Genomic DNA, 20,386 nt, shown 5'->3' on the forward strand with positions numbered 1-20,386 from the left:
CACATTGCTGTCACTCACACTTACCTTACTTTTGACAACTGTTGACTAAAGGAAAGGTCTTTTTCTGACAATAACCAATACTTAGAGGCCACACCAATGTATTGCCAGTATGTCACACTCTCTCTGTTGCCATTGTACACTCCATGGTATCTGGTGTAACCTGTAGTCTCGATTAATCAAGAATAAGGAGTGTGCCTCCATGCGCCTCACGACAAATCTTACACCAGTCAGTGACTGGAGTAAGATTTCTTGCATAACTTACACCACAGCTTGTCTTGACTTAGAGCTGTGGTGTCAATCCCTCGTTCCACTGAAGCTTCACCCATTTTAGTAGAGTTGGTCAAAACTAGTGTGAAAACACCAAATGTTGCACAATTTTCATGCGCAAAATTTTTTACATTTTTGACTTATGAAAGCGATTTACACCATAATTCTGGCCTAATTGTTTGGATGAATCAAAGCCAAAGGCTTTTCTCTGGTAATTACCATAGAGGACACACATCCCTCTTTACAGTCTATACAGACAATACAGTTGTGTGGAACTTTGTGCCTCCAATATAGCCACCAGAAGGATGTGTTTAAAAAAAAAACCCTCAAACACATTATTTCTATTCTAAAATAATGTGCAAAATTGTGTGCAAATGTTTTAAACGCAGTATGATTTTTTTACATTTTTTAGAATAAATATTGTGTAAAGTCAGTCTTGGTGAACTTTCAGGACTGTACAGAGAGGCCACTTAGTGTTAAGAGAAATGTAAAGCTGCAAGGTGGATTAAAACTTTTTTTTAATGCAATTACTGTAGTACAACCAACTACCTGGGTATTGATTTATTCATTTACTACAGTTTTAAGGGGTCAGTTTCTTTTTGCACATCTAATGCAAACTCACCAACAATATCCTAGCAGTGTAAATTGTTTCTTCTCAGCTCCTTAAACATCCTTAAATTTTAACTGTTTGACTATTGTCAAGCAATCCCTAGTCTGGCCACCAGCATAGTACATGTAGACAGCAGGTGAGTCTATGACTTCTTCTGAACTACAGGATGACATTATCACTTATCAAATCCCTCCTAGCAACTATCAGACACCTATCCTCCTTACCAAGATCAACCCTTCTTGTCTCTCTATGTATCCCATGCTACAGGAGATCTTGTTTCTGACACAGAAGGTCAGTCTATATTATAATTAGTTACAAAGTTAAAAACTACGTTAACTCACATTGACTATAATATATTTAATTGATGTGTACAGAATCTCCATTATATTTTTTTTAGATTCATCTACAGCTTATCTCCTCTGCCTCCTGCTTGTAAGAGTTATTTGACAGGAGGATAATTATCACAAGCAAAAGGCAGGAAGACATGATGATAATGTATTATATAAGATACACTGAGACACTACAGTCAGGAGTCAGCAGTAGAGATGAGCGTTGTTCGACTCGAACTGTTCGCCAATCTCAAATTCGAGCTGTTTTGGGCGGTGTTCGAGCCGTTCGGCGAACACGAATGATTTGAGAAAAATTCGGCTGTTCGAGGTTATGTTCGATAACTGTTCGTGCACCAAAATCATAACTGGATTTTTTCTCAGTAATGATGAAAATTAATGTTAATACGCAGTTTGAGTGTACAGCGGGGCGGGGGGAGGGGCAGGGGATGGATCTCTGCAGGAATAATGAAGATCTCCATTTTTTTTTCTCTTTCCCGCATTTACAGTGGGGAGGTGCAATCTGTCAGCCTATCAGCAGCGCACATACGGAGCGAAGTGCTTTTTTTCACACAAGCAAGGGCATGTGTCATTGGCAGTGTATGTCACATGTCCTTGCCCTATAAGACCAAGCCATTTTCCCCGTCGCCACCATTTTCTCACTGCTGCTGCTGCGTGTTAGACGGCACCGCTGTTGCTGTGTGCGCTATACCTTGTTAATTTCAAGCCAATTTTCGCACAAATCTACAGATAGCTTGGGAGTAGGGAATAGTTGTGATTGCAGTCCTTTTAAGGACTAGGTTACAGCATTTCCTATGACTTTTATCAGGCAGGTCTGTGCTCTTAAATAGATAGGTCGTGGGAGTAAAGACTAATTGTAATTGCAGTCCTTTTCAGGACTAGGTTACATCAGTTCCTATCAGTTTTTGCCAGGCAGGTCTGTGCCAGTGCTGTGCAAGTTTTTTTCACAGCATTTGGCAGAATCTAGAAAAGCTAATCCTTTTTGACCTATTGCAGAGTGTGTTAGTCAGTGGAGTAGCCTATCTGTGTTGCAAGCTACACCACCTGTGTATAGAATACCAATTTTTTTACTGCACCTAGTGAAGTAAAATCTTTTGGGCATAGCATCATTCTATTAGTCCATCTATACTGACCTCCATCAGGTTGAAAATTGAATATAATTTTTTTTCTGCATCTAGCTCTGAAAAAATATTTGGGCTTCTAGCAGTGTGTGGGACTTGTTCTATTAGTCCATCTATACTGACCTCCATCAGGTTGCAAACTGAATATAATTTTTTTCTGCATCTAGCTCTGAAAAAATATTTGGCCTTCTAGCAGTGTGTGGGACTTGTTCTATTAGTCCATCAATACTGACCTCCATCAGGTTGCAAATTCAAAATAATTTTTTGTCTGCATCTAGCTCTGAAAAAATATTTGGCCTTCTAGCAGTGTGTGGGACTTTCTCTATTAGTCCATCTATACTGACCTCCATCAGGTTGCAAATTAAAAATAATTTTTATCTGCATCTACCTCTGAAAAAATATTTGGGCTTCTAGCTGTGTGTGGGACTTGTTCCATTAGTCTATCTATACTGACCTCCATCAGGTTGCAAATTGAATATAATTTTTTTCTGCATCTAGCTCTGAAAAAATATTTGGGCTTCTAGCAGTGTGTGGGACTTGTTCTATTAGTCCATCTATACTGACCTCCATCAGGTTGCAAACTGAATATAATTTTTTTCTGCATCTAGCTCTGAAAAAATATTTGGCCTTCTAGCAGTGTGTGGGACTTGTTCTATTAATCCATCTATACTGACCTCCATCACGTTGCAAATTCAAAATAATTTTTTGTCTGCATCTAGCTCTGAAAAAATATTTGGCCTTCTAGCAGTGTGTGGGACTTTCTCTATTAGTCCATCTATACTGACCTCCATCAGGTTGCAAATTAAAAATAATTTTTATCTGCATCTAGCTCTGAAAAAATATTTGGCCTTCTAGCAGTGTGTGGGACTTTCTCTATTAGTCCATCTATACTGACCTCCATCAGGTTGCAAACTGAATATATTTTTTTTCTGCATCTAGCTCTGAAAAAATATTTGGGCTTCTAGCAGTGTGTGGGACTTGTTCTATTAGTCCATCTATACAGACCTCCATCAGGTTGCAAACTGAATATAATTTTTTTCTGCATCTAGCTCTGAAAAAATATTTGTCCTTCTAGCAGTGTGTGGGACTTGGTCTATTAGTCCATCTATACTGACCTCCATCAGGTTGCAAATTAAAAATAATTTTTATCTGCATCTACCTCTGAAAAAATATTTGGGCTTCTAGCTGTGTGTGGGACTTGTTCTATTAGTCCATCTATACTGACCTCCATCAGGTTGCAAACTAAATATAATTTTTTTCTGCATCTAGCTCTGAAAAAATATTTGGCCTTCTAGCAGTGTGTGGGACTTTCTCTATTAGTCCATCTATACTGACCTCCATCAGGTTGCAAACTGAATATATTTTTTTTCTGCATCTACCTCTGAAAAAATATTTGGGCTTCTAGCAGTGTGTGGAACTTGTTCTATTAGTCCATCTATACTGACCTCCATCAGGTTGCAAACTGAATATAATTTTTTTCTGCATCTACCTCTGAAAAAATATTTGGGCTTCTAGCTGTGTGTGGGACTTGTTCTATTAGTCCATCTATACTGACCTCCATCAGGTTGCAAACTGAATACAATTTTTTTCTGCATCTAGCTCTGAAAAAATATTTGGCTTTCTAGCAGTGTGTGGGACTTGTTCTATTAGTCCATCTATACTGACCTCCATCAGGTTGCAAACTGAATATAATTTTTTTCTGCATCTAGCTCTGAAAAAATATTTGGCCTTCTAGCAGTGTGTGGCACTTGTTCTATTAGTCCATCTATACTGACCTCCATCAGGTTGCAAACTGAATACAATTTTTTTCTGCATCTACCTCTGAAAAAATATTTGGCCTTCTAGCAGTGTGTGGGACTTTCTCTATTAGTCCATCTATACTGACCTCCATCAGGTTGTAAACTGAATATATTTTTTTTCTGCATCTACCTCTGAAAAAATATTTGGGCTTCTAGCTGTGTGTGGGACTTGTTCTATTAGTCCATCTATACTGACCTCCATCAGGTTGCAAACTGAATATAATTTTTTTCTGCATCTAGCTCTGAAAAAATATTTGGCCTTCTAGCAGTGTGTGGGACTTGTTCTATTAGTCCATCTATACTGACCTCCATCAGGTTGCAAACTGAATATAAGTTTTTTCTGCTTCTAGCTCTGAAAAAATATTTGGCCTTCTAGCAGTGTGTGGGACTTGTTCTATTAGTCCATCTATACTGACCTCCATCAGGTTGCAAACTGAATATAATTTTTTTCTGCATCTACCTCTGAAAAAATATTTGGGCTTCTAGCTGTGTGTGGGACTTTTTCTATTAGTCCATCTATACTGACCTCCATCAGGTTGCAAACTGAATACAATTTTTTTCTGCATCTACCTCTGAAAAAATATTTGGGCTTCTAGCTGTGTATGGGACTTGTTCTATTAGTCCATCTATACTGACCTCCATCAGGTTGCAAATTGAATATTATTTTTTTCTGCATCTAACCCAGCCAATAGTTTTGGCCTAATACCACAGTTTGGCCACTCAGCTTTGCTCGGTTCCCATCCATTGTTTTTTTGTGCAAACAACTCCAGAGTTGTGAATTAGTTAACTACCAAAATGAGTGGAAAAAGGCCTGCTGCTGGTGGAAAGGGGAATAGGCGTGTTGGGAAGGGGAAAAAAGGTTGTGTCCGTGGGGTAGGTGTTAAAGCAACAGTAACATCTGCAGAAGAAAGACCATCTTCCAGCCAAACTAAAATGTTTACTTCTTTTAGCAGACAATGTGATAAGATCCCTTTCTTACGGCCACGCCAATCGCTACAAATTCCAGATGAGGCACAAAAACAGCAGGTGCTTCAATGGATATCAAGTGTTCCTTTAAGTGGGCTCTCCTCCACATCAACTTCAACATCACAAATACTCCAGTCCTCAAAGGTGTCACCCCAATCGCACTTGCTTCCTCACAGCTCCCAAATCTCCAGCTGCCCGTCTGAGTATGAGGTAGAACAGATGGTTGAGTCTGCAGAGCTGTTTACTCATACTATAACCTGGGAATCAGAGGTCGACTCCAGCGCTTCTGTGAATCCAGACGAGAAAATGATCTGCACTGATGCCCAGAGTCTTTATGAGTCGGATCCAGGACCAGACGCAGAAGGTTCTGACCATAATGTAGACCCTCATTCCCAAACTGTAACTCCTGTTGGTGGAGACAATGAGGAAGACAATGATGAGACTCAAATACCTGATTGGAGCGACAACTTTAGTTTTTTGTCAGGGCAGGAACAGGTTGGCTCTGGGGACGACGGGTGTGATAACGCACAGGGTGATGATGATGAGGTTGGAGATCCCACTTACTGTCAACCCACAGTCAGCCAAGAGATGAGGTCAGCAGAGGAGGTGGAGGAGGATGCTAGTGACGACGAGGTCAGGTTGCGCCTTCCTGGACAGAGACGTAGTACTGGAAGCACGTCAACAACTGCATCCTCAAACACAACTCTGCCTCTCACCACAAGTCGTGGTGGCTCTTCAGGTCGCATGGGTGCTAAGCCTTGCATAGCCTGGGCATTTTTTCAGATTGATAAAGATGACCCAACTCGTGTTATCTGTAACATTTGTCAGCAAAAGCTAAGTAGAGGCCAAAAAATACATAGTTTGAGTACTTCATGCATGAACCGGCACATGGACATGAAGCATAAGTTGCAGTGGGAAGCTCACTGTGCTACAATGCGGCCTAGCCGGCCGGGCCAACCACCGTCTGCCATATCTTGTGCATCCGCGGCCTCTTCATCCTCTGTGACTGGGGGGACAGCAGTCACACCTGTTTTGGGGCGCAGACCTGCCACCTTTTTACCCGCAACAGCCAGCGTGATTGGCAGGTCATCATTTTCTTTGGAGGTGGTAACACCAGCTGGTGTTGAGCGCTGTCCGACATCGATAGCACCACCTTTGGATCAATGCAAACTAACATGTCCGCCTGCATCTTCCTCACAGACCGGCAGTTTGCCGGGGACACCCTTATCAACCCCGTCTAAGCACAATAGCCAGCCCTCGGTCCCTCAGATGTGGACAAGTAAAAGACCATTTCCTCCTAGCCATGAGAAAGCTAAGAGGTTGAATTTCACCATCTGCAAGCTCTTGGCTACAGAAATGCTGCCTTTCCGCCTGGTGGACACAGAGGATTTTCGAGACCTTATGTCCGTGGCAGTGCCCCAGTACCAGATGCCCAGTCGGCACTACTTCTCAAAGAAAGGTGTGCCTGCGCTCCACCAGCATGTCGCACACAACATCACCGCTTCTTTGAGAAACTCTGTGTGTGACAGGGTGCATTTCACCACAGACACTTGGATGAGTAGGCATGGACAGAGGCGTTACATGTCGCTGACTGGGCACTGGGTAACTATGGTGACAGCAGGACAAGGGGCTGCTGTCCAAGTCTTGCCGTCCTCACGAGTTGTGCGTCAATCCTCTTTATCTCAAAGTTCCTCCACTGCTTCCACCTCCTCAACCTCCTCTCGGTCCTCCACCTGCACCCAAAGCCTGTCTGGTCATGCCACAAGCTTTCTAACTGCGCAGAAGGGATCCTGCACACCTCCTTACTCTGCTGGCAGTAGGGCTCAACGTCATCAGGCGGTTTTTACTTTGAAATGTCTGGGAAATGTGAGTCACACAGCTGAGGAGTTGTGGTCAGCTCTGGAGAACCAATTTCATGAATGGTTGTCTCCACTGGACCTGAAACCAGGGAAGGCCGTGTGCGACAATGCTGCAAACCTGGGTGCGGCCCTTCGCCGGGGCAATGTCACACACGTGCCTTGTATGGCTCACGTGTTGAACCTGGTTGTCCAGCAATTTTTAGCCCACTATCCTGGACTAGATGGCCTTCTGCAGAGGGCACGGTCGCTGTGTGCTCACTTCCGCCGTTCGCATCCCGCAGCTCAGCGACTTACATCTCTACAGAAGTCGTTGGGCCTGCCACTTCACCGGCTAAAATGTGATGTGCCTACCCGGTGGAATTCAACTCTGCACATGTTGCAGCGACTGTGGCAGCACCGACAAGCCCTGGTGCAATACGTTCTGACGTATAGCCTGGGCCAACGAGATCCAGAGGTGGGGCAAATCACGCTGGAGGAGTGGTCTCAGATCAGGGACCTATGCACCCTTCTGCACAGTTTTGAAATGGCGACGAAGATGTTTAGTGCTGACGATGCCATTATCAGCATGACTATTCCGGTGATTTACATGCTGGAGCACATGTTAAACAGAATTCGGAGTCAGGTGGTGGCACAAGAGGAGGTGGAGGAAGTAGAGGAGGAGGAGTTGTATGCGGAAGGGCTAACATCTGCAAGGTCCAGACGGTCGGCAGCACCAAGGCGGCAGGCATGTGAGGGTGGGGGAGATGGTTTTACCAGGGCGCATGGTAGCAGCCAAACTAGTGAGGAAGGTGCAGGAGCCCAGGAAGAAGTGGAGGACGAACTGATGGAAGACTCATCAGATGAGGGAGACCTTGATCACATTTCTGTTGTGCGAGGTTGGGGGGAGAGGACAGAGGAAGGAAGCATGATTGTTACCTCGCCACCAACACAACAGGGACTTGGTGCTCCTGAATGTGCAACACACATGAGAGCCTTCTTACTGCACTACCTGCAACATGACCCTCGAATTGTGAGAATTAGAAATAATCCTGACTACTGGGTTGCCACACTGTTAGATCCCCGGTACAAAAGTAAATTTGCAGAAATTATTCCTGCCATAGAAAGGGATGCACGCATGCAGGAGTATCAGCAGAGACTGTTGCAGAATCTTACATGTGCTTTTCTACAAAACACCAGTGGTGCACGTAGTGAATCTCACAGTTCCATCTTGCCAACCGTGGGACCGTCGAGTGTTCAGCACTCAAACCGTAACAGAACCACAGTATCTGCTGGTAACATCGATTTTGCGGAATCGTTTCACCACTTTTTTAGCCCATCCTTTGCAAGGCCACAGGAGACAAGAAGTTTGACACATAGTCAACGCCTAGAGACGATGGTACAGGAGTATCTCCAAGTAAACATTGAAGCCATGACTGTGTCACTGGACCCTTGCTCTTTTTGGGCTTCCAATCTGGATAAATGGCCGGAGCTAGCCACTTACGCCTTGGAGATCTTGTCATGCCCCGCAGCCAGCGTTCTGTCTGAACGTGTGTTCAGCGCTGCTGGTGGTGTGCTGACAGATAAGCGCACGCGGCTCTCCACTGATAATGTAGACAGATTCACGTTCATAAAGATGAACAAATCATGGATCTGAAACGTCTTTTCTACCCCTGTGTCATCCTGGGGAGAGTAAAAGCTTGATGATTGGTTAAAAACACCTCACCAACTGTTTTAAGCTTTCAAATTACTAATCATGTTTATCTGTATCTTGGCTGGAAAATAATTTGGGCTTTGTAGCAGTGTGCAGCACTGATTCTATTAGGCAATCTATAATAAGCTCTACCAGATTTAAAATTACTAATCATGTTTATCTGTACCTTGGCTGGAAAATAATTTGGGCTTTGTAGCAGTGTGCAGCACTGATTCTATTAGGCCATCTATACTAAGCTCCACCAGATTTAAAACTAATAATAATTTTTAGCTGCATCTAGCCCGGAAAATAATTTTGGGGCTCCGAGATGCGCAAGACACATAAGTGCCTTCTTGCTGCACTACCTGCAACATGACCCTCATATTGTCAGAATTTGAAGTAATCCTGACTACTGGGTTGCTGTTATGTTCTGCTACCAGAGCTAAGGAAAGAGAGGAGATCTGTCCCTACTATAGGACTCAGCTGAATCCCTACGATGTAACAGGGAACCTGATCCTGCGATCAGACCTGCTAAAGTCCTAAGCTAGTCTGTACGAAGACCTATAGATGTGGGGGAGGAATCCCTACAAGTTCTAAGGACTGGGAGGAATATGGGACACCTCCTAACAGAAATAGTAGCAGACAGACGAACAAACAAAATATAAAGAACATAGAGGTCCGTAGACCAAGCAAACTAACAGAGCAAGACACAGAGCACAGGCTAGCTAGAAAGTAGATATACAATGAAGTCCAGCAAAGCCAGAAGGGCGGAGCAGGATTAAATAGGCCAACAAGGTCATGTGACCAGCAAAGGAAAAAAAAACCTAACAGCAAGGTTCTAACAGTACCCCCCCTTCTAAGAGGATCCTCCGGATCCCCTAGGACCAGGCTTATCAGGAAATCTCCTGTGAAACGCTCTGATAAGTCTGGACGCGGAAACATCATCTGACCTCACCCAAGAGTTATCCTCGGGTCCGAAACCTTTCCAGGCCACAAGATACTGCAAACTACCTCTATACCGTCTAGAGTCAAGGATGCGAGAAATTTCATATTCCCCGTCCTCCACCACCGGAGGAACAGAGGCAGAGGCGTCACCATCCGACACAACAGCTTTTTTTAACAGAGAGACATGAAAGACCGGATTAATTCTCCAGGAGGTAGGAGCCTCCAACCTAACAGCAGATTGGTTGACAACCTGAAGCACCTTAAAGGGCCCTACAAACTTGGGACCCAATTTCTTAGAAGGAATCCTCAACCGCAGATTCCTAGAGGACAACCAAACCATGTCACCAACAGCGAACAAAACCTCCTGTCGTTTCCTATCAAAGTAGTCTTTAGATTTTCTGTTGGCCTCCTGAAGATTACCACGCACATCCGTCCAAACTCTTTCCAAATCACCGGAAAAATTCTCCTCCTCAGGCACGGCAGATCCCAACTTGGAGAACGACCCAAACGACGGATGTCTCCCAGAACAACAAAAAAAAGGCGAACAACCAGCAGAAGAAGATGTATGATTGTTCAGAGCAAATTCGGCAAGTGGCAGAAACTCAGACCACCCCTCTTGATTGTCTGCCACAAAACAACGCAAGAACTGCTCAACATCCTGGTTTTTCCTTTCTGTCTGGCCATTAGATTCAGGATGATATCCGGACGAAAACGACAAATGAATTCCCAACCTGTCACAAAAGGCACGCCAAAAACGAGCCACGAACTGAGGACCCCTATCAGAAACAATGTCAGTAGGAACGCCATGAAGTCTGACAATTTCCTTGACAAAGGCCTTAGCGAGAGTTTTAGCGCAGGGCAGTTTGATGAAGGGAACCAAGTGACACATCTTGCTAAAACGGTCCACGACCACCCAGATGACAGTAAAACCCTCAGAGGGGGGAAGGTCAGTTATAAAGTCCATAGCCAAATGTGTCCAAGGAGCACTGGGGACCTCCAAAGGACAAAGCAACCCCGCAGCAGGAGTATGTGAGGACTTAGATCTAGCACATACAGTACATTGGCGTACCCACTTAATGACTTCCTTCTGCCATCCAGGCCACCAAAAACTGCGACCCACCAGTCTCTTGGTCTCAGAGATTCCGGGATGACCTGCCAACCGAGATTCGTGACACTCAACAAACAAATCTCTCCTAAAGGTCCCAGGCACAAACAACCTCCCATGAGGAGTGTTAGATGGGGCATTCTCCTGAGCTTTAAGAATCTCATCTTCCAAAACGGAGTCTAAAGCAGCTATCACAACACCTTCTTGTAAAATGTTTTCCTCTTTCTCAGCACCGACTATGGGAGAAAAACTGCGAGACAAGGCATCCGCCTTAACATTCTTAGTACCAGGGATGTAAGTAACGGAGAAATTAAACCGCGAGAAAAACAGTGCCCACCTAGCCTGACGGGCATTCAGGCGCTTGGCAGCGTCAAGATATATCAGATTTTTATGATCCGTAAGAACCTGAACGGGAAATTCCGCACCTTCCAAGAAGTGGCGCCAGTGTTCAAATGCGAGTTTAATAGCCAATAATTCCCGATTACCAATATCGTAATTCAATTCAGTCTCCGAAAATTTTTTTGAAAAAAAGGCACAGGGATGTAATCCATCCCCATTATCCTGAGACAATACTGCGCCAACCCCCACAGAGGAAGCATCAACCTCAACCAAAAACGGCCTAGTAACATCAGGCTGCATAAGGATGGGAGCAGAGGTGAACCTCTCCTTGAGATACACAAAAGCTTCAATGGCCTCAGAAGACCACTGAACCGCATCAGCACCTTTCCTGGTGAGATCAGTCAGAGGTTTGACAATACTAGAAATTTTTTTTATGAATTTTCTATAGTAATTGGCGAAACCCAAAAACCTCTGTATCGATTTCAAACCAATAGGCCTAGGCCATTCCTGCACAGCCTGAACCTTAACCGGATCCATCTCAAAACCTTTGCTGGAGATAATGTAGCCCAAAAAACTAATTCTCTGTACAGCGAACTCACATTTCTCCAGCTTAGCAAAAAGCGAATTGTCCATTAATAACTGTAATACCTCACGCACGCTCCGCCAATGAGACTCCAGATCTGGCGAATAAATCAAAATGTCATCCAAATACACAACCACATTTTTACCGATCAAAGGTCTAAGGATGTCATTAATCAGATTCTGAAAAAATGCAGGAGCATTAGTAAGACCAAAAGGCATAACCAGATTCTCAAAATGACCCACAGGAGTGTTAAAAGCAGTCTTCCATTCATCACCCTCCTTCATGCGCAACAGATTGTATGCCCCCTTAAGGTCAATTTTAGAGAACCACTTGGCCCCCAATAACTGGTTAAACAGATCAGGAATCAATGGCAGTGGGTAAGGATTGCGTACCGTAATTTTGTTAATCTCACGAAAATCCAGACAAGGACGTAAACCGCCGTCCTTTTTTTTTACAAAAAAAAATCCAACCGCCACAGGAGACTTAGAGGGCCTAATGTGACCGGCGGCCAAACTTGTCTGTATGTATTCCTCCAAAGCCTTCCTCTCAGGAATAGTAAGGTTAAATAAACGACTTTTAGGAAGAGTCGCTCCAGGGACAAATTCAATAGAACAATCATAGTCTCTATGGGGAGGCAAAACCTGCGATTCCTTCTCAGAAAAAACTCTCCAAAAATCCTGAATAGGAACAGGCAATTCTCCCCTATCCAAAGCTGCAATACGCCCGTTACAACACTTGTCATAACATTTATGGCTCCAGGATTTAATTTCACTGGTAGACCAATCCAGTACAGGATTGTGAAATTTTAACCAGGGCAAACCCAATATTACTGGAGAAGGCAAGTTATTCAACACTACCAAATCCAATTTCTCATAGTGAACACCATTAATAGTGAGAGGAAATTCACTGACCTTGAGAGTAATATTCTTCAAAGGGGAGCCATCCACAGAAACCACAGCAATGGGGGATGATAAAGGTTCAGGTTTTAAATTGAGTTTTTCCACGAATCCCCCATCAATTACATTCAGTGTAGACCCGCAATCAACAAACACCCGAAATTCCATTAATTTTTCCTGAGCAATCGTGGAAGCAGCTAAAAATACACCCTTGGAATTTAAACAGGCAATACGGGCGTGACTGACCATTTTTTTTTCTTTCTTCATACGAAGCTCACAGCCTTTAATCAAATGACCAGATTTTCCGCAATAGAAACACAAGCCTTTCGAAAAACGACGGTCTTTTTCTTGAGAGCGAGGTGCCACCGATCCAATCTCCATCGGTTCACCACTGTTAGTACACACATTCTCATAACCAGAAACTGACATAGCAGAGGATTTGCTCTCATTAACCCTAGCACGCAGTCTTCTATCCACCCGTATAGCTAATTGCATAGCCTGTTGCAAATCCTCAGGTGTAGGATAAGCAATTAGCAGGTCTTTAACCCTTTCACTGAGCCCAGCAAGAAATAGACTTTTCAGAGCAGAATCGTTCCACCCTGTTTGAGTGGACCAACGACGAAAATGTGTACAATATTTTTCGACAATACCTGATCCTTGTTTTAAACGTCTCAACTCAGTCTCAGCTGATGCGACACGGTCAGGATCATCATATAATAGTCCTAAAGCAGAAAAAAAACTATCCACTGATCTGAAGCATGTATCACTAGGTTGCAAAGAAAAGGCCCACTCCTGAGGCTCTTTGCGCAAAAGTGACATTATGAACCCTACGCGCTGGGATTCATCCCCAGAGGACTTGGGTCTCAAACGAAAATACAATAAGCAAGCATTTTTAAATGAAAAAAATTCTCGATGCTCACCAAAAAATAAATCCGGCAAACATACCTTAGGCTCCAAGAAATGTGCTCCAGAACAGTTACTCACGTGCTGACGGAGCTCGGCCACTTCCAGAGAGAGTCCCTGCAGGTGTTTAGCCAAATCCTGAACCGACACCATGATGGAACAAAAAAAATCTTTCCTTAGAGAATTTGCTGGCTGGACTTACTGTTATGTTCTGCTACCAGAGCTAAGGAAAGAGAGGAGATCTGTCCCTACTATAGGACTCAGCTGAATCCCTACGATGTAACAGGGAACCTGATCCTGCGATCAGACCTGCTAAAGTCCTAAGCTAGTCTGTACGAAGACCTATAGATGTGGGGGAGGAATCCCTACAAGTTCTAAGGACTGGGAGGAATATGGGACACCTCCTAACAGAAATAGTAGCAGACAGACGAACAAACAAAATATAAAGAACATAGAGGTCCGTAGACCAAGCAAACTAACAGAGCAAGACACAGAGCACAGGCTAGCTAGAAAGTAGATATACAATGAAGTCCAGCAAAGCCAGAAGGGCGGAGCAGGATTAAATAGGCCAACAAGGTCATGTGACCAGCAAAGGAAAAAAAAACCTAACAGCAAGGTTCTAACAGTTGCCACACTCTTAGATCCCCCAAACTTTTCGATCAACCTTTTCATTTTAATAAAGACCAAAAAAATGGTCATTTTTGAAATTATAAGCATTAGCAGGTTATTAGAAACTAAAATCAAACAGTTTTCAACTCAACACTTTATTCTAGGTGATGTTACATTTTCACATAGGACCCCTTGTTCGAAAGGAGCTTCTGAACTCTCTCGTCCATTGAATTTGTCAGGTTTTGGATGGTTTCTACTTCAATTGTTTTGCATGAGGACAGAATACCCTCCCAGAGCTGTTGCTTAGATGTGAACTGCCTCCCGCCATCATAGACACTCCTTTTGATGATGCTCCAGAGGTTCTGAATGGGGTAGAGGTCAGGGGAGCATGGGGGTCACAACATAGGTTTGTCCCCTTTTATGCCCATATCAGCCAGAGATGCAGATGTTTTATGTGCAGCATGAGATGGTGTATTATCATGCATAAAAATGATCTTGCTGTGGAATACACGGTTCTTCTTCTTGAACCATGGCAGGAAGTGCTGTTTGAGAAACTCCACATACATTATGGAGTTCATCTTTACCCCTTCAGGGATCCTAAAGGGGCCGACAATCTCTCTCCCCATGATTCCAGCCCAAAACATTACTCCACCTCCTCCTTGTTGGCGCTGTAGCCGTGTTTGCGTGGGGTGTCCATCAACCAGCCATCCTCCACTCCATCCATCTGGACCATCGAGCGTTGCACGGCACTCATCCGTGAACAAAACAGTTTTGAAATCAGTCTTCATGTAATGTTTGGCCCAGTGGAGCCGTTTCTACTTGTGTGAAGTGGATAGAGGAGGTCGACAGGATGGCGTATGCACAGCTGCAAACCTCTGAAGGACCCTGCATCTTGTTGTTCGGGGGACGTTGGAGACACCAGCAGCTTCAAAAACTTGTCTGCTGCTATGACAAGGCTTTTTTGCCGCTGCTCTTTTAACCTGACGTAATTGCCTGTAGGAAAGAGTCCTCAATTTGCCCTTATCAGCACGCACACGTGTGTACTGTGAATCAGCTACATACTTCTTGATTGCCAAGACACTTCATCCTGATCATCGCACAATGTTGATTGTAGTCATGCCTTGACCTAAACACTCCACAATTTGTCGCTTCTCAGCAGCCGACACATCCTTTTTCTTTCCCATTTTGGCAGAAAATGTAGGCTGCTTAATAATGTGGGACAGCCTTCTTAAGTAGTCTTGCCTTTCATTGGACACATCTGCCAAACTTATTAGCACAGGTGTCTGCAATTGCTTACAGTGATATAAAGAGCCCTGACACACATCACCATCAATGAGTTTAACTGACAAACAAACAAATTCTTCCCTTATCACTCCTAAACACTTTTTGCATAATAATTTGGAACACAGTGTACATGTGCTTTTCCACAAAACACCAGTGGTTCACGTAGTGAATCTTACAGTTCTAACTTGCCAACCGTGGTCTGTATGGAGTTGTTCAATAAAGGGCCCAAAATTAAGATAACATAGATAGGAGAGGTCTCTATGAATAGGAATTCCTAAGTATTTGATACCCTGTGAGGGCCAGGCAAAGGGAAAGTTGGACTGGATGGAATCCTGTATGGATTTGGGGAGGGAGACATCGAGGGCCTCAGACTTCGCTGCATTGATTTTAAAATTTGACCATGTAACAAAGTGATCTATTTCAGCCACAATAGCATGGATGGATATATGTGATTGAGTGATATATACTAGGACATCATCAGCAAATAGAGAGCACTTGTACTCGGTGCCTCCCACCTCAATCCACCTAATATTGGGGTTATGGCAAATTGATGAGAGCAGGTGCTCCGTCACTAGGATGTATAAGAGAGGGGACAGAGGACATCCCTGCCTTGTCCCATTGGTGATTGTGAAAGGTGATGAAAATGTTCTGATGCACCCCCTGGGCCTTGGGACACCCGGAGCCGGACCCTTTTTGGTGGATGCTGGTGGTTGTAGTCTCCGTGGCGGCGACCCGGTTCCGTGGCTCAGGGCGGTCAAACCAGTGGCGGAACTATTTATGTGGTTTTGATGTTTAAATGTCCGACTACGCCACTCGTGGATTGCGGTCAGAGTGAACCGCCGCTGCAGGGCAGACCGCTGAGGCTGGTGTTGTGGGTGCAGCAGAGCGTAGCATAACTCCCCATGGGAGGAGTATAGCCTCAGGGCAGTGTATGTGGAGGATGGGGGTGATGGTGCAGGGCAGCAGCAGTAACGACACGGAGTCAGTGATGCAGTCCAGGGCCTTTACTCACAGTTCTTATTATCCAGACCACGTCTGCAGGTAACGGCTGCCCACGTCGTACTGTGCTCACCAGGTGAGGGGCTCAGACAACTCCCAGATAACTTTGGAGCGCTTCACAGGACCCCCTTTGTGTGTCCTTTGTCTGGCCTTTCTTACCAACCCTTCTGTCTGGCTGCCTCGGGCCTCCTCTTGGTAAACTTGGCGCCAGTTTCCCTGACCCTATGTGGTGCCTTCCTAGCGGGTGTAGCGAGGGGCTGGGCCACATAAAATGTCACAGCCTCCGGTTTCTAGCTGAGGGTCGTTTCCTGCCTCCACTAGTTTCGGGGACCGGTCTCCCCCTTTGGCCTGACCCCTCCACGCAGGTGGATTCGGGCGTGCGGTGGCGACTCGCCCGTCCGCACCCCTGGGATCCCTTCGTTCCTCGTTCCTGGAGCCTTCTCCGCTCCTCTTCCTTCCTTCTCCCTCTTCCAGGCCTGGGCCACTGTTACTAGGCCCGCCTCCGGAGCAGAGCTCATGCAGAGCCCCTGCTCCCTGTCACTTCTGCTCAGACTTCTCTGCACTGAACTAAGATGGTGCCCACCTTTTATACTCCCTTCTCAATGCACCCAGGAACTGCTTCCTCCCTGCTCCTGCGCTACAGGGTTCCCCTTCCTCAGTGTTCCCTCCCCCCACTCCAGCCAGGGACAGGGACTGCCGTGCCCATCTCAGGGGCATATTGGTCGCCCTGCCCCACGGCAATGTGGTGTAATGCATGCAGGTGTCGGGTCCTGATCCACACTCCATCCTTACCTGAGAGTGACATATCACACCTCTGGGTGAGGTGCAATACCTCTGTAGCAACCGAGCCCTCAGGGTGCTACAGTTCCATTTATCTTCAGCCTAGGTGACGTATTGCGATACAGGGCCGTGATTTTGGCTTTAAAAGGGTCCCCTTGACCCCTACCCCAAGCTTTTTAAGAGAATCATATATGGCGTGCCAGGAGACTCTATGGAATGCTTTCTCAGCATCCAACGAGAGTATCTAATTACAAATTTTTAACTGCATCTAGCCCAGGAAATACTTTGTGCCTAGTAGCAGTGTCTGCTAGTCAGCGGATTATCCCGGCTGTTAAGCAAGCTACACCACCTGTAGTTTGGACACTTAATTTTTTCAAAGGAAATGCTTCGGGACCACGGGATACTCAGTGAAGAGCATCAGGAGGCACCCCAAGGCATAGGGGCTGGGACTGGCAGTAGGATGCCTTGCAGTGGACAGCCGAGCTCGATCCTTATAAAAGCTTTTTAACTGCAGCAGCTTTAGTGGACGCTACTGGAGCTGGAATTACGCGGCTGCTGGCATGAGACTTGCCCTCCAATAGATCCTTGTAAATGGATTTAAAGTGTATTCATTCAAATTAGAGAGACAATTTAAATTAAAAAGCTTAGAGCTGCCTCCACCACAGGGGGGCTTGCTCGACCCACCAGCGGACAGGCACCAGTATTGGGAGAGGGGGGCTGGCCGTCAGGGTTCACCGCGGCTCTGGCACAAACCCGGCGACACGGAGGTGGCACGGGCAGGAGCGGACTGGCCGTGTCGGCTTCTCACTTTTTGGATTTTAGAAGGGCATGACATGCCTATATCTGTGTCTCCCCCTCCTTTTACTCCTCCACTTCTGTTCTTTTCGCATGACTATATGTACTTGTCACCTTTCCATGTGTTAGTTGTGTCTTCTGAGCAGTTTGTCAGCTTTTGGACACCTTTGAAGGTGTTTTCTATGTGTTTCTATGTGTTTTTGTTTGCCTGCCATTGGTTTTAACGGTGTTCGAAGGTGTTCGACGAACAGTTCGACGAACAGTTCGGCGAACACACGGGTGTTCGACGAACCGAACCGAACTCGAACACTACGGGGGTGGCTCAACACTAGTCAGCAGTTCTATATCACTAATTTATCACCAATGGCGCATATTGCAGGATTAGGAAGCCATTAAAAAATAAATATATATTAGAGCCTGCACTATTTTATCCTGTAATATACGGTATTCAGTTTTCAATTATTATTAAAATGGGCAAAAATACACAGGTAAGACACCCAAACTTGTTTCTGATTGTCACATTTATTTAACATATTATTCATGAAAATTTTTACATTTCTCTTTTCAGCATGTAATAATTAACAAGCCGTATTTACATTATTTAAATTCTAGCTTTCAAATTAAAGCTTAAGAAAAAGAATTATACATGTTAAAATTCCTCTTTATACAATTAAAGTTCCCTGATAGCAGTAATTAATTACAAGGCTGAATCTATATTTCCTGATCTGTCTTCCATGAAAAAAAATATACACAGTATATCAATCCTAAAATGCATTGATTGTCACTGGGAAAATTATGACCTCAGATTTTTAAAAATACTGATAATAAGAGGCCCAATCCATCAAGCCCAATTTTTACACAATGTCTGGTTGAGTTAAAGTGTTGCGAATTTTGCCATTTTTGGAAACTGGGTGGAGCTCAATTGGAGGATTCGCCTAAGGCGGCCAGACAAATTCACTATAAAGTGCCCTAAATTATACGGCTAGAGTATATTTCAGACTCTGACGCACAGACAGCTTAAAGATGTGCCATATTCATTAAGAGTCATTCCTTATTTTGATTTTAGCGCCTCTTACTCCGGCGAATCCTGGACCAATACTGGCATATAAAATGCCAGTTGAGTTGAATTCCCCACAAAATATTTTTATTAAACCTTTATTCCAAGATACCGTAGGTCTATCATTATTATTATTATTTATTACTATAGCGCCATTTATTCCATGGCGCTTTACATGTGAAAGGGAGTATACATACCAAAACAATTACAATAATCTTAAACAAAACAAAACGGCGACTGGTACAGGAGGAGCGAGGACCCTCCCCGCGAGGGCTCACAGTCTAACAATGGCTTTATTCCTCTGTACTGTGCAGATCTGGGCATTCATAGTCATTTTTGTTAGTCTAAATGTGTGACTGACAGCACATTCTGGCTTATTCTGCACTATATTTCTGAACAGTGAACTCATTTTCTTGCCACATTTCGTGTTCTTCAATCCTTATTCCGTTTGTGCGAGTAAAAGTTATCATTCATATCTGTGTTGCAGATGCAAATTGATTTTGATAAAGGCAGCTTAGGGTATGATCTATAATGTTACAGAATATTTATAGGTCTGTAATTTTTGCATATTTGTCTTGAGTCTAATTAAAATAATTGATCCAATGGATTAGCTATGCTTTAGTTAAGCACCCAGTACATATGATAAATGGATTCATAGACTTCTATTCACAAGACGGAGACCAAAAAAGTGTCCTTTTAGCACTGTCTGACTGGTGTATGTCGAAGTTACTGTTGTATGTTCTGTTAACCCTTTCAGCGAGCAAGCTCGGGTACTCGCCGAGTATCTTCAGCGTGCTCGGGTGTTATGTTTCAGTCACTCCGTGCTCATGATTTACGACTGTTTGACAGCTTTAATACATGTGAGGAATGCCTCCTAAGAAACAGGCATTCCTCACATGTATTAAAGCTGTCAAACAGTCACAAACCATGAGCACAGAGTGACTGAAACATAATACCCGAGCACGCTGAAGATACTCGGAAAACACCCGAGCATGCTCATAAATCTCGAGTAATGAGCATGCTCGCTCATCACTAATGGAAACCAGTAAAAAAAGTGTATTGTGTGGTATAGGTTTTTTATTTTTAACATGGCAGTAAATTGATGAATTCATTACATTTACATGTCTGAGTTTCCATCAGGAATTTGTAGGGATGGAGACCTCGAAAACAATCTGATTGGTCAAGAAGTGGCCTATTGGAAATATACGCACTACTTTACATCATTACCTTGCCATTGCCCCTTTAATGGCAACAAGGTATCGTTATGCTCTATATGTTTGTGACGCACCATGCATAGATTTAGATTTACTATACAATAATTAATGCTAGTAATTGACTCAAGTACAAGCAATTATGCTGGAATTAGGCACTTTGTTAATAACATATTGTATGCCGTCTAATACACAAAGACACAAAGACATCAGTCGAGCAGTTATTGTATTTAAGTACACAT

This window comes from Phyllobates terribilis, unplaced genomic scaffold, assembly GCF_046119375.1.
Source record: "Phyllobates terribilis strain yellow unplaced genomic scaffold, ASM4611937v1 Scaffold_2__4_contigs__length_985480577, whole genome shotgun sequence".
Taxonomy (NCBI): Eukaryota; Metazoa; Chordata; class Amphibia; order Anura; family Dendrobatidae; genus Phyllobates; species Phyllobates terribilis.